The sequence below is a fragment of the Haliotis asinina genome, chromosome 5 (genome assembly GCF_037392515.1).
Source record: "Haliotis asinina isolate JCU_RB_2024 chromosome 5, JCU_Hal_asi_v2, whole genome shotgun sequence".
NCBI classification, from domain to species: Eukaryota; Metazoa; Mollusca; class Gastropoda; order Lepetellida; family Haliotidae; genus Haliotis; species Haliotis asinina.
Window position 1 is genome coordinate 26070137 of NC_090284.1, and position 13732 is coordinate 26083868.

The 13732-nt window shown below is 42.3% G+C and overlaps 1 protein-coding gene across 2 annotated transcripts in view; it reads right to left on the bottom strand.

Moving 5' to 3' along the window:
• Positions 1 to 13732, bottom strand: part of LOC137283272 (DNA ligase 1-like) — an 82576-nt gene that overhangs the window by 21327 nt on the left and 47517 nt on the right. The gene's annotated exons all lie outside the window — the stretch shown is intronic.

Here is a 13732-nt window from a genome sequence, read left to right on the forward strand (position 1 = left end):
GTCCCCGTGGAGGATTACGAGCCATTCCAGAGGGACAGCGAGAAGTTTTTCAACCCCGAGATTGAAAAGGTGGAAGTGACCATCGAGGGCGTGCCCAACCAGCTGTTCAGTCATGGTATGAGACCACACCAGCAGTGGGATGAGATAAAAAAGCTACCAGTGGGGGATTACATAACAAAGGACCTGGACCTAAGCTCCGTGCAGATCGGTGAATACCTGACCACCAAGTACGCCCTATGGTTGGACATGCGATCCACGGATGATGATAAACTGCACGGTAGCGGGCGCCGTATAGATAACGGCAGCGAAGGGATAACCATCCAGATTAATAAGAAGGCTCAAACCGCTGGTAAGTTGAAATTATATCTGTACGTTATTATGGACGCGCAACTTAATATAGACAATGGGAGATTCGTGCAAGCCATCTACTGATGGGGGAGACCCCCACACCCCCCAGGGGTACCCACAACTACCCACTGACCCACACTGCGCTATCATATGCGGGCAGACTGGCTGTGGGAAGACCGTTTTCGTGTTGGATATGTTGGAGGGTTACTACAAGGATGTGTTCGATAACATCGTTATCATGTGCCCTACTCTGGGCATGAATAAAACGTACGCGCGACCTTGGGTGATGACGGACCCGGACGTACACAAAATCGACCCTGGAACACGCCTGCAGGACTGGTTGAAAGCTCTTCACGAGAAATTTAAAGGGGAACCGACGCTGTTTATACTGGACGACTGCAGCGCTAATCGCGAGATAACAAAAAAGAGAGACATGCTATCGTACCTGGCCTTCTCCGGCCGGCATGCAAATCACAGCGTCTGGGTGCTAACGCAGAAGTTCAACTCGGTGTTGAAAGACCTCAGGGAGCAGACGCGATGGGTGGCCTTATTTCACTGTAAGGACAGGGATTCGTTTGAGGAGTGTTTGAGAGAGAACGATGTGATGAGTAAATTAGAACGGGAACGGGTAAAGAAACAGCTCGCTGAAACTAAACACGCTAAGCTCGTTCTAAAGACCGACCAACCAGTAGCATATATAGTTTGCTAAGCAAAGCTAAGCAAAAGCTAAGCAAAGCTAAGCAAAGCTAAGCAAAGCTAAGCAAAGCTATGATATTTGAAGTATTTGTCGTGTGCAACTTAACTTTCATTTCTCTGTGTTTTGTCTGCATCGGGTATTATATAGTTAAAACTAAATCTTACTTGTTATATTATAAGATGGAGTGTGAGGAATTGCTCGAACAGTTGGGGGGTACCCCCAGTGGGGGTGTGGGGGATTCCCCAAAGCGAGAGAAACTGGTGGCGTTGGCTGTTGGCGGAAAAGCCAAACATTACTTTGGAGACTACACCCCGGATAAAATTCACAAAATGTCAGCCGAAGAAATCGATAAGCTGTACGCTAGATACGAGTCCCGGCTCGGAGCAGAAATGACAAAGACAATAGGATCGGCTATGACCCAGATATACACCGGTATTGTATCACACTTCCTTCCCATTCCACCAGAGCGCCGACTTTACCTGTGGGAGGACCTCGAGAAAGACCCTTTTATCGAACACGCCGTGAGCTCTATCAGCTGCGGGCTGTACCACAAATATGGTATGTTGTTGGCTCCAGTGACGGCGGCGATTATCACGGCAAAACATTGTCAATTTGAGAGAAAGAATAATAATAATAGTATAGATGGATGCTGCACAGGAAACCCCAGTGGAGGAGACCCCAGTGGTGGTACCCCCTTCACAGGAACCAGTGACCCCAGTGGAGGTACCTCCAACAGTAACCAGGCAGAAGAATCCTAAGAGAGTAGCTGCCGGTAAAAAACGGTGGTGTAACCAACATAAAGTGACCAACCCAACCCGACTGTTGTTGGCTGTAGGCGTAACTGCTGCCTTGGCTATCTCGTGGTTATATACACGTGAGGGAAACCCTAACCGTGAGGTGGATACCCCCACGCCGCCGGCAGGCCCCACTATTGATCCGCATATCATGTTATAATTTTAATATTTTATATCATATACATAATGTCTGAGGGGAAAACGTTCGTCAACGACGCATACCACGCCACAGTGGTAGCCAGTCTAGCAGTAGGGTACGCTCGGTTGACTAAAATGGTGCTTAAACAACCAACTATCAAGCTAGATTTCAACCTGCAGGATATGGGTATGCTCATAATGAACCTTGGTATGGCGATGGCCACAAAAGACATCCTAGTAAAACAAGGAATAATACCTGATAATATAATGAAATAAATATAGGGATGGCCACGATAGCTATGATGGTCGGTGGGGCGTTAGTGAATGCCCTGGCATTTTCCGGGAGTAATTACCTCTTCTCGAAACTACGAGATGATCACGCGGCTGAAATACAGGAAGAAAGGAAGCGACACGATCTCGCTACTGAGAAATTACAAAGAGCACAGGCCGAGTACGCTAAAAAACGCCTCCAGAGGATCGATTTTATTAACGAACAACTCACGCGTGAAAACCATGCCGTTCAAACATTCAACGATGTCGATGAAGCAATGAAAGAATACTATCTACTAACTGGTAAACAATTGGAACCGCTCAATAAACCCACACTCGCTCAGTACTACACACCATCCAAGGGACAAATGAATCGTGAACTGGGCTTCATAGTGTTGGGTATAGCAGCTACTGCGTTGGTTGCGAAGCAATTAAACTAAAATACCTATATAAGTAAACATGAGACCCGCTCCATACCGATGCGAATATATACTTATGGGGAAGACCGAGGCCTGTGGTAGGAAATGCAGGAATCAGGGGTTCTGTTGTTTCCATATGGGAAGTCCTAACTACACGTGTTCTGTGTGTGGTATCGGGGTTAAAGGGCACTACTGTTTATGTAAAGCTCACGGAGCGAACGTAGTCAGACATCAACTCATATACGAGAATAAAAAAGGCTACATAAAAGAACGTAGGCGACTGCTCAAGATAGCCACTTAAGAGTTACCTCCCCTTACTGTGAACCAATTAGACATTAGTTCTCTTAGGTGTAAACACGATGTCTACTGTAAGCGAGCTCAAGAGGGCCGCAAAACAGAGAGGTGTTATCGGGTATTCTAGAATGCGGAAGTCAGCATTGTTGAGATTACTAGGTTTAGAAGCCCCTCCTACGGTAAAACAGTTAAAAGCTCAAGCGAAACAGCTTGGACACACGGGTTATTCACACCTGGGGAGAGCCGGGTTAACCGCATTGTTATCACATGCCCCCGTAGCAAAACCTCCCACTGTAAAACAACTGAAAACCGAGGCACACGATTTGGGTTTAGGCGGGTATTCCCGTATGAGAAAACCACAGCTTGTAGAATTATTACGACAGAATAGAGCTATTGACCTACAGTTCGTGCGCACTGAGCGCGCTGTAGGTAACTATTTGAGAGGTTGGCGCATGCACGTTGATAGAAACATAGACATTATAGATATCAAGCCTCTGATAGCTGATAAGGTCAACCAGGAACTAAATAATCTAGGAAGTATCAAGTTTCAGATCACAGTGAAAATGTCGCTCGATAAGGAGGGCACCACAGGGGTCACTGAGTATGTTCAACCTTACTTCCGAGGCAAACAAGAGGTCGCCACACATACAGAGACCATTGACGCATCAATCGATACCAGTTTTCAGCAGATACGAGAATACCTAGAACGCTACACGCACATGGGGTCCGGGTGGGCTGTGGATAAAATCGATAACGTCTATCTAGACATAGCTAACTACGTGCCGTTCAGAGGCGGGTCATACCTAGCCTTGCCTCCCTACTATAGGAACAAACATGCCATAGTAAACGTTAAGAATAGAGGAAACGATTGCCTTAGGTTAGCTATCAGGTCAGCCTTATTTCCAGCTGGCACTCATTCAGATAGGCTTTCTAGCTATCCCCAAGATGATGGGCTTAATTGGGATGGTATAGATGAACCCACCCCCATATCCCAGATCACTAAAGTAGAAAAACAGAATAATCTGGCTATAAATGTCTTTGGGCACGAAGGTAACACAACAATAGTACACAGGGTCAGCCCGGTGAAGGATCGCCAAGTTATTAATATATTCATGATCCAGCGAGGTGAAAAGTATCACTACACATGGATAAAACACTTTAGCAGGCTGTTGTGTGACCAATCGGCATACAGAGGGAAAAAACACTTCTGTGAGCGATGCCTACACGGTTTCAGTCGAGCTGATTTATTAGAATCCCACCGGGATGATTGTCAAGGTGTGGGGCAGACGGCCATACGAGTCGACATGCCTAAGGAAGGTGAAAATATCCTAAAATTCAGTAACCACAAGAACCAAATGTCTGTACCTTATATTATATACGCCGACTTCGAAGCCTTAGTTGTGGGTGGGGATTCCCCCACACCCCCTAGTGGGGGTAGCTTCACCCACAAAACCCAGGAACATAAGGCCTGCGGTTTTGGGTACATTGTCGTCCGTTGTGACGGGGAAACGAAAGCTCCGGTAGTGTATAGGGGTCCTGACGCGGCTGAAAGGTTTCTAAAGTGCTTGCAGGAGGAAGAAAAAATTATTAGGAATGCATTGTATAGAATCGTTCCCATGCGTATGACCCGAGCCGACAGGCTAGATCACGCTAGTAGCACTAACTGTCACGTGTGTGAATCACCACTTAACGGTGATTCGGTGAGAGATCACTGTCACATAACTGGTAAGTATAGAGGCGCCGCTCACAACGCGTGCAACCTCAAGCTTAAAATCAACCCTAAGACAATAAACATCCCCGTTGTCTTTCACAACTTGAGAGGGTACGACTCACACTTGATCATGCAGGCCATCGCGAAAATCGATGGTAATATAACGTGCATCCCCAACAACATGGAGAGATACATCTCCTTCAGCTTAAACGGACTTAGGTTCATTGACTCGTTTCAGTTCCTCCTGTCGTCACTCGACAGTCTGGTCAAGGCCAACAATACCTTCCCTATCACCGATCGATACACAGACGCCGAGACTAGACCCCTGCTTATGAGGAAGGGTGTGTACCCATATGAGTACATGGATAGTTGGGTCAAGTTCACCGAGACCAGACTACCTCCTATCGACTGCTTTTATAGCAAGCTGAATGAGGCGTCCGTCTCACGAGACGATTACTCGCACGCGATTAACGTATGGAATAAACTGGGTTGTAAGAACCTGGGCGATTATCACGACCTGTACTTGAGGACAGATGTACTGCTGTTAGCCGACGTGTTCGAGACGTTTCGGCGGACATGTTTCAAGCAGTATAAACTCGACCCCGCATGGTATTACACCAGCCCAGGTCTGTCGTGGGACGCCTTGCTTAAAAAGACCGGAGTTAATTTAGAATTGCTCACAGATTACGACATGCACCTATTCATTGAGAAAGGCTTGCGAGGTGGGATTTCCATGGCATCCAAACGATACGCTAAAGCAAATAATCAATACGTGAAAGGTTACGATCCTAACAAACCAACCAATCACATTCTCTACCTCGACGCAAATAACCTGTACGGCTGGGCCATGAGCCAGTATCTACCTACAGGGGGATTCGAATGGGTACCCCACGTTGATGTTATGAGCATTGCACCAGATTCGAACAAAGGTTATATCCTCGAGGTTGACTTAGAGTATCCCAAGGCATTACACGCATCGCACAACAGCTATCCCCTTGCACCCGAACGTATGAGGGTTAACCCAGACTGGATGTCTGAGTACCAACATAACTTGTCAGGTGGTCGTGTGACAGACGTTGAAAAACTCGTGCCTAACTTAATGAATAAGACCAAGTACATCGTTCACTATCGCAACCTACAGCTGTACCTGTCGTTGGGTATGAGGCTGGCCAAAATACACAGGGTGCTCATGTTCGACCAGAGCCCATGGATGGAGCCCTACATCAGAATGAACACAGACCTACGAAAAAAAGCCACCAGTGATTTCGAGAAAAATCTCTACAAGCTCATGAACAACTCGGTGTTTGGTAAGACTATGGAGAACCTGAGGAAACGCGTGACCGTGAAGCTGGTTAGATCTAGTGAGGAAGACAAGCTCAGGAAATTGATAGCCAGTCCGGCATTCAACCGTAGCAAGATATTCACAGACGACCTGGCTGCCCTACACATGAAGAAAAGCCACATAAAATTCAACCGACCTGTTTACGTGGGGATGAGCATCCTCGATTTATCCAAACACCTGATGTACGACTTTTACTACAACGAGCTCAAGAAACAGTACGGCGACAGGTGTGAAGTGCTGTACACTGACACGGATTCCCTGCTGATGGAGATTCGAACCGAGGACGTGTACGAGGACATGAAAAAACACATCGATTTATACGACACCAGCGACTACCCTAAGACCCATGCCATGCACAGTACGGTAAATAAAAAGGTCCTAGGTAAGATGAAGGACGAGTGTGCTGGCACGCCCATAGCCGAGTACATAGGTTTGAGACCTAAGATGTACTCCATACTGAAAGCCGACAATAGCGAGATCCGGAAGGCTAAGGGGGTTAAGAAGTATGTGGTGAAACAACACATCAAACACGCCAGATTCAAGGAAGCCCTGTTCAAGACCCGTACCTTTAGACATAAAATGAACACACTTAGAAGTGATGGACATAAGATATACGGACTGACTATAAACAAGACGTCCCTGTCGCCTATGGACACGAAACGTTGGATAGCTATTGATGGTATAAACACATACGCGTATGGACATGAAAAAATTTGAGGCTATTTACTACAGCCCGCGTGGGTACTGGAAAGGAGCTAGCGCAGTAGATAAGCTAGCTAAAATAGCGCGAGTACCCCCGGAGGAAGCCAAAGCGTGGCTTGAAAAACAAGCCCTGTGGCAGATCTATTTGCCGGCACCACGCTACGTGCCTAGAAGGAGGTTCGGTATTAACAAACCTAATAGCGTTCACCAGGCAGACCTACTGTTCCTACCCCACGACAAGAGGTACAAGTATGCCTTAACCGTAGTGGACGTAGCCAGTCGTTACAAGGAAGCCGAACCCTTGACCACGAAAGATTCGGCCCAGGTAGCCAGAGGATTCGAACGCATATACAAACGCAGTCCGCTGACGTGGCCAACAGAGCTGCAAGTTGACCCCGGACGGGAGTTCATGGGTGCCGTGTCACAACTGCTAGCCAAACACGATACAAAGGTCAGGCGTGGCACGGCCGGAGCCCATCGCAGCCAAGCCATAGTTGAGAGATTTAATAGGACTTTGGCTGAGCGCTTGTTCGGCTATCAGTATGCTAGGGAGATGACCACCCCTGGAAAACGATCGACTGAATGGGTCACGAGGTTACCCAAGGTGGTGTCGGCAATCAACCATGAAGTCACCCGTCTCACCGGTAAGAAACCGGCAGACGCTATCAAACTAAAATCAATAGTTGCAGAGTCGGCCGCTCCATTGCGTGGGAAGGAGAAACAGATACCAGATAGGGCCCTAGTGAGGTATCTATACCAGCCGGGGGAACACGAGGGTGATAGCCGTAAGCGAGCCACCGATCCTATATGGTCGGTCAAAACTTACAACATAGATAAAGTGGATATGAAAGCCGACGAACCTAACTTATACTACTTGAGGGGTGGGCCGGGTAGGGGGTTTGTAAGAGAAGAATTATTGATCGTACCGTACGGCACAGTGTTACCGCCTGCCAAGTCACGGTAATTACCGCCAACTTTTTTATAGTAGGGGTAATAGTAGCAAGAGCTAATAGCCCAACCAAAGCCTTATTTAGTAAATAAGGCTTTGTAGAGACATTTCTTGAAAGTGGTCCAGAATCACTATTACCTATACTACTCATCGCTATAAATGAACCCCACCATTAAAACTACTCATTTCGACCTTTAATTAACTTAAATCGACCTTTTTGTCAACAGTGCACATTCTCAACCACAAACGAAATTTCAACCAATCTCCGTGACGTAATTGTAGGTATAGAAATGAGGGTCTGTGCAGTATTCATCTACATTTCAGGGGTTAAACTATTTCGTTTACAGGTTTGTACAAACCTGAAATTGCGAAAGATGTTGAGAAAAATGAAAGCTATATGTTCTCACAATCTACTATCATTTAGTTTTGTCTCCTGCTTTGCCTAGTTTACAAGTTACAATCCTTGTTTTCATAGACGATTCTGTCAAAATCACTTGGTATCGCTAGGTTGTAATTCGAGTTAAGTGGTATAAACCTACAGGTTATTTGTCATCACTCACTTGATGCTCAGTTAATGAATTTATAACAGGTATAATTAGTGGCAACGCCACTTAGATTACCCGACAAAGGCCCCCATTTGGCATTTCTTGTGTCTGGATCGATCAAAGGATTAACTGATAACACGCTGATTGATTAATTAGTTTTACACGGATTTAAATGGGGAATTTGTCAAAAGGTAGTATTTATGTATGTACATCTACTAATCTATACTGAATACACTCTGTCGTGTCTGTGTCTATGTAAAACAACACCCTTCTTTCAAAGGATAAATCGCCAATACATTGATTGATTGCTCATTATTGGCTAACTAAATAACTTTTTAAAAAGAATGGCGCACATTATGCAATTAGTTGCCATGTGTGCTATCTTGGGTAACCATTGAAACTATACAGCAATGTGAAAAACCTGAAACAGTACATCACGTTTTCGTATTAGACTGTTAAAAGACACATCACTTGGGAAATCTGCAGATGAATTACATATCACTCGTTTTTGTGGATATTGATGGATACATTCCTCGAACAAGGTAACAGCCTGAAATTGCTCCTTTAACTTTAATTTTAATATTTGCATTTTTGTTTCTATTAAGTTGTCATAGCTTTCAACAGAATCATTGTTTTCGTGGTTAAGTGTAATGATGCAGATGACATACACTAGGGCGTGCATGTGAGCAAATTATGATTCATATAGGCAAACTATGAAATGTCTACATATTCAATTCCTGTTAAACATTCGCAGATCGCTTCTTTTTATTAAGTTTCAAAATGCATGCAAGTATGATTATAAAGTAATTAGGATTATGAGACCAAGTTTAAAGACGTATATTGACAAGTGTCTACATACTGTTGAGTGAACGATACAAACCAAGTAAAATTAGCAAGTGAAGAAATTTATCGCACAGTATTTTCACTTCGACCCCGACCTCGCTTAGGTTATGTTACTGGTTGTGTCATGCAAACTCCTTTTGGTCATGATTCAAATACATATTTATGCAGTTTTGATTTTCTAACTTGATGAAAACAAACCATAATCTCATTAATTCAAATGGATTTGATTTCATGATTTTCAAAAATGGCGGCGCCCTGTCTTGGGATGAATGCTATTTAAGTTTGTTTTCACCGACTTACAAAAGCAAAATTACTTTCTACTGGTAGTGAAATATGTATTTTATTGATGGACAATAGGATTTTGCATGACATTGCTTATAACATAACAATTTCACTCTTGGAAGTGAGGTGGAGGTCAATATAATATTGCTTGCAATATAAATGTCACTTCGACCCCCACCTTGCTTCCTTGGAAGAAGTCCTTATGTTAAAAGTTGTGTCATACAAGTAAAAAGTAGTTTTTATTTTCTAACTTGATGAAAACAAATCATAATCTCAACAATTCTAACGGACTTTAGTCCGTGACTTCATGATTTTCAAAAATGGCGGCACCCTGTCTGAGGATGAATGCTATTTAAGTTTGTTTTCACCAACTTACAAAATCAAAATTACTTTTCACTGGTAGTAAAATATGTATTTTATTGATGGACATTAGGATTTTACATGACATTGCTTATAACATAACAATATCACTCTTGGAAGCGGTCAATATAAGGGGTCAATATAATATTACTTACGATAATGTTGTCACTTTGACCACAACCTCGTTTCCAAGGAAGAAAGCATTATATCCATGCAAAATCCTTTTGGTCAGCAATGTGTAGTAAACAGTCTTAATTTTATAAACTCGATGAAACTTGAACTCCATTTTCTATCCTGGTTGGGGACGAACCATCCAATTTAGTATATACCACAGGCTTCCACAAAGCTCACTTTGCACATACTAACAACCAATTTAAGCACAAACTACGGGGTCCAGTGGAAATCTGTGCATAGTGACACCATCACCCGACCCGAAGGAACAATTGACGGCAACACAACAATTCGGCATGTCTTTGGTGACGTCGAGAAATCAGCAAAATGACGAGCTTCCTACACATTTTCTATACATTTAACTGAAAATTGTTCCTTTTATGATGTCATTGTAGGGCTCTGGCGACAGTTACGTAACCTGTCTCCGGTTTCGTTTGCCGGTGAGAGAGAAGCAGACAGCTTTTTAGCAACTTTTGAGCGCTTGGTATTAATTAACCAAATATATTTTTTTTTTTTAAAAAAAGTGGTGTTCCGTTTATGACTAACCAGAAGTCTTTCAAATGCAGTGATAAAAAGAGTACCAAAAAATTGAGTTTAGTTGTTCTTTAAGATGCTCAGAATGTATTTGAAACAGTGTGACACTGGATACAGATTCATTTCTAACACAGTGCTCTTAAGATGCTCAGAATATATTTGAAACAACCTCAATAAGCCCATCTGACACCTGCAGAGATTAAACAAGCAAGTTTGAGAAAAAATTCTTGACCAGAAATAAATCTATCCACCATTACAATTTGAGCACTTGGATTTCTTCAACAATGAAGAATCAAGTCAGGCTTTTTAACAGAAAACATCAGCTAAGACACTTGATAAGGCCTGAATCAAAGTATATCTAAGTCAAATGTAATTAATTCTAAAAAAAAAAAGAAAATAAGAATCTAAAGAAAGACATCGCACTGCAGTAAATTATCTCCATAACAAATTACGAATTCTGAAAAAATCTATGAAATAATGCCTAAAAAGAATATATGTGATGAAAGAAGACATAGTAGTCTGTGCTCTGAGCTGAGGAGCCATCAATACCTCCGACATTAAAGGTCTTCATCGCTGAGACTTTGACTTTACTAGGTATACAAGGAAATATCTCTCCAACTGAAGAAAATACGTTAGGAATCATATATATTTCAACAGTGCTCCAGGTAACTTTTCAACATGATGAGTATGTATGCCTTATTTTTTCAATATAAGAGTACTGGGAAAAGTGAGAATACTGTATGGAATTTAATGGTGTGTAAGTAATCTCGTGTTTTGTTTTATGTATGTACCACAACACTGCTGCTATCGTGTAAACAGGTCAATAAACAATATAGCAATACTTTTTCAGATAAATACATTCGAAAATGATTCTAAGACCATACACCATTGCTGTGGTGCGTCTCTGCTACTTTTTCTGATTTTTTTTCTACCGTATTGCGCATATTTTTGTCCGTACATACGCCGATACGGTCCTTATCTGGACCCCTGCTTCAAGAGCTTGTGAGCTTGGTCCTCACAACAAAAATATCACAAATTCACTATGTTTTCTTAGAATATATAGATATATTTGACCCCGTCTTGTTCTAGTTTAAAGGACACCATATTATTTCGGCATCCTTGTGGTGTGGAAGGAGCTAAGGAAAATGGCTATGTCCACAGAGCAAACTCATCCATGACAGGGAAACTGAAGAAGTGATTCTTTAATTTTATATATCAGCTCATGGTCTCAACGCTTCTTGTACCACACCATGAGTCAATGCCAAGAGCTAACCAGTAGATAATCTGTAGCTCCCCAGTGAGAGAGAGAGACAGTTTGGAGGGAGATCGGCATATATTGCAGGACAACATCTCATTTATCACTTGCAGTGTCCTCATCTTTGGTCTTATCTGAGAGACATTCAATTCCAAGCAGATATACTAATGGCACATTTAACTTACAGATACTCTTTAAGAGCAAATAATATATTCCTGGGATTATACAGCCCATACTCACTTATCACCCGAGTTGGCATCTCATGAACTAGTTGAATGAGAGGTGTATAAAATAAATATTCAGGTTGCAAAATGGTAAAAACTCTGAATAGACAATTGTTCACAATCCATGAGGTTATAGTCTTTACTCAGTTATTGACAGGTCACCGTCATATAGCTGGAATTTTGCTAAGCAACAAACCAAGCACACATCATAACATAAAAAGATCTAATTTTCCTTTGCTTAAACGTTCAATATATGTTGATTGTCAGAAATAACAGTGACAGTGGATTGTAGATCTCCTTCCCTCTAGACAGAAATTTTTATTCACCTGAAATATTTATACCCAGCATAAATTCATCACTCAAAAACCATGAACACACAACTTACCAAGGGTCATGATCTGGGTTAATCCACGAGTACATCCCACAATAATCACATCCTGGTAGGCAAGGGAAATAACTGTGGACCAGACAGCAGGCCACAATACTGATGCAAACTGTCACACGATGTACCTTTCGGTTGTGCAACACAGGCCACATTAATGACGCAAACTGTCACATGATGTACCTTTTGGTTGTGCAACAAATATTACTTGATCCTGTTTAGTCATTTTTAAATTTCATCAGTTCATGTTCTTTGCTTGTTTAGTTTAAACTCTGTTTTACAGCCAGTTTTCATCAGTCTGACAGCTACTCTACAAAAGGAAGATCTTTGCCAACAGATCTATTTTAGTATTTGGTAGGCACAGAAAACTGGCTTGTAAATAATATGTGAAGAAACTGGCAGGTTGAAAATGATCAATCTAGAGCTGCTACTGAAAAGTATTCAGAAGATCATCGTAAAGCATTCATATCTGGAATTACTTTTTTTGTCAGCATGGGTAAATTACATTGCAGTTTCCACAAACTTCTAAAATTTGACATTTCAAAGAGTCAAAATGGTTACCTGCACTACCTCTTCCTGTGGATAATGTCCTTTCAAAACTTTTCGAAAAATAAGCGTCTGGAAACCACAAACTGCATTTCCTGACAGTGTTTTCACTATATTAGTTCCAAATCTAATTTCACTTTGGAAGAAGTTCCTGGAATGTATTCAGCCAATGTGAACAATCAATAACAAGTTTTTATTACAGTGTTATGAAGTAACATGCTGCATCTAAAATAATCCCCCGAGTGCTATACAGACATATATCCTCTGTAGCACCCCTACAGCCATTAAATATACATATATTACATTCCTACAGGTTCATTTACATGATGGAGTAGCTGAATTAAGAAAAGACAATTATGCTAACATTTAAATCATTAAGCAAATTCCCCTGACAGTGTTGGTTTTAATGTTGTGTAAAGGCTGTTGCAAAACGGTAATCAGAATTTGCTGGAAGAAATATACACTTGTTTTTGTTTGGAAGTGTTTCCTTATACGTCAGTTTATTGACATGACCATGTCTTGAGGGCTTCAAAACTGTCTGCTCGCATAGAAGTTCGTCTCAAACCAGGAGCAGTCTAGACATCTCTAACACAGCAGAAGTGCACAGCACACAACACTAAATCAACCTAGGTCTTCTGATTAAACGGAAATCACACCTTTGGGACGTTGCTGTTGTCTTGCGGCCATGATTAATGATGGGCTATTGGTGTGGGCTGCTGACAGAGCCATGCAGTGCCACTTAGCATCCATAGCTAGGCCCATTGATAATTACCGCACAGAGGACATCTAACAAATGTTTTTTTCTGTAATGAGTGTTTGTTATTGTTTTGTTGCAACTGTGTAAACATTCCCTTAGTCTACTGAAGATGATGTAAAATGGGGTTTTACGCTGTTCTTAAGAATATTCTGCTCATATGACAACGTGC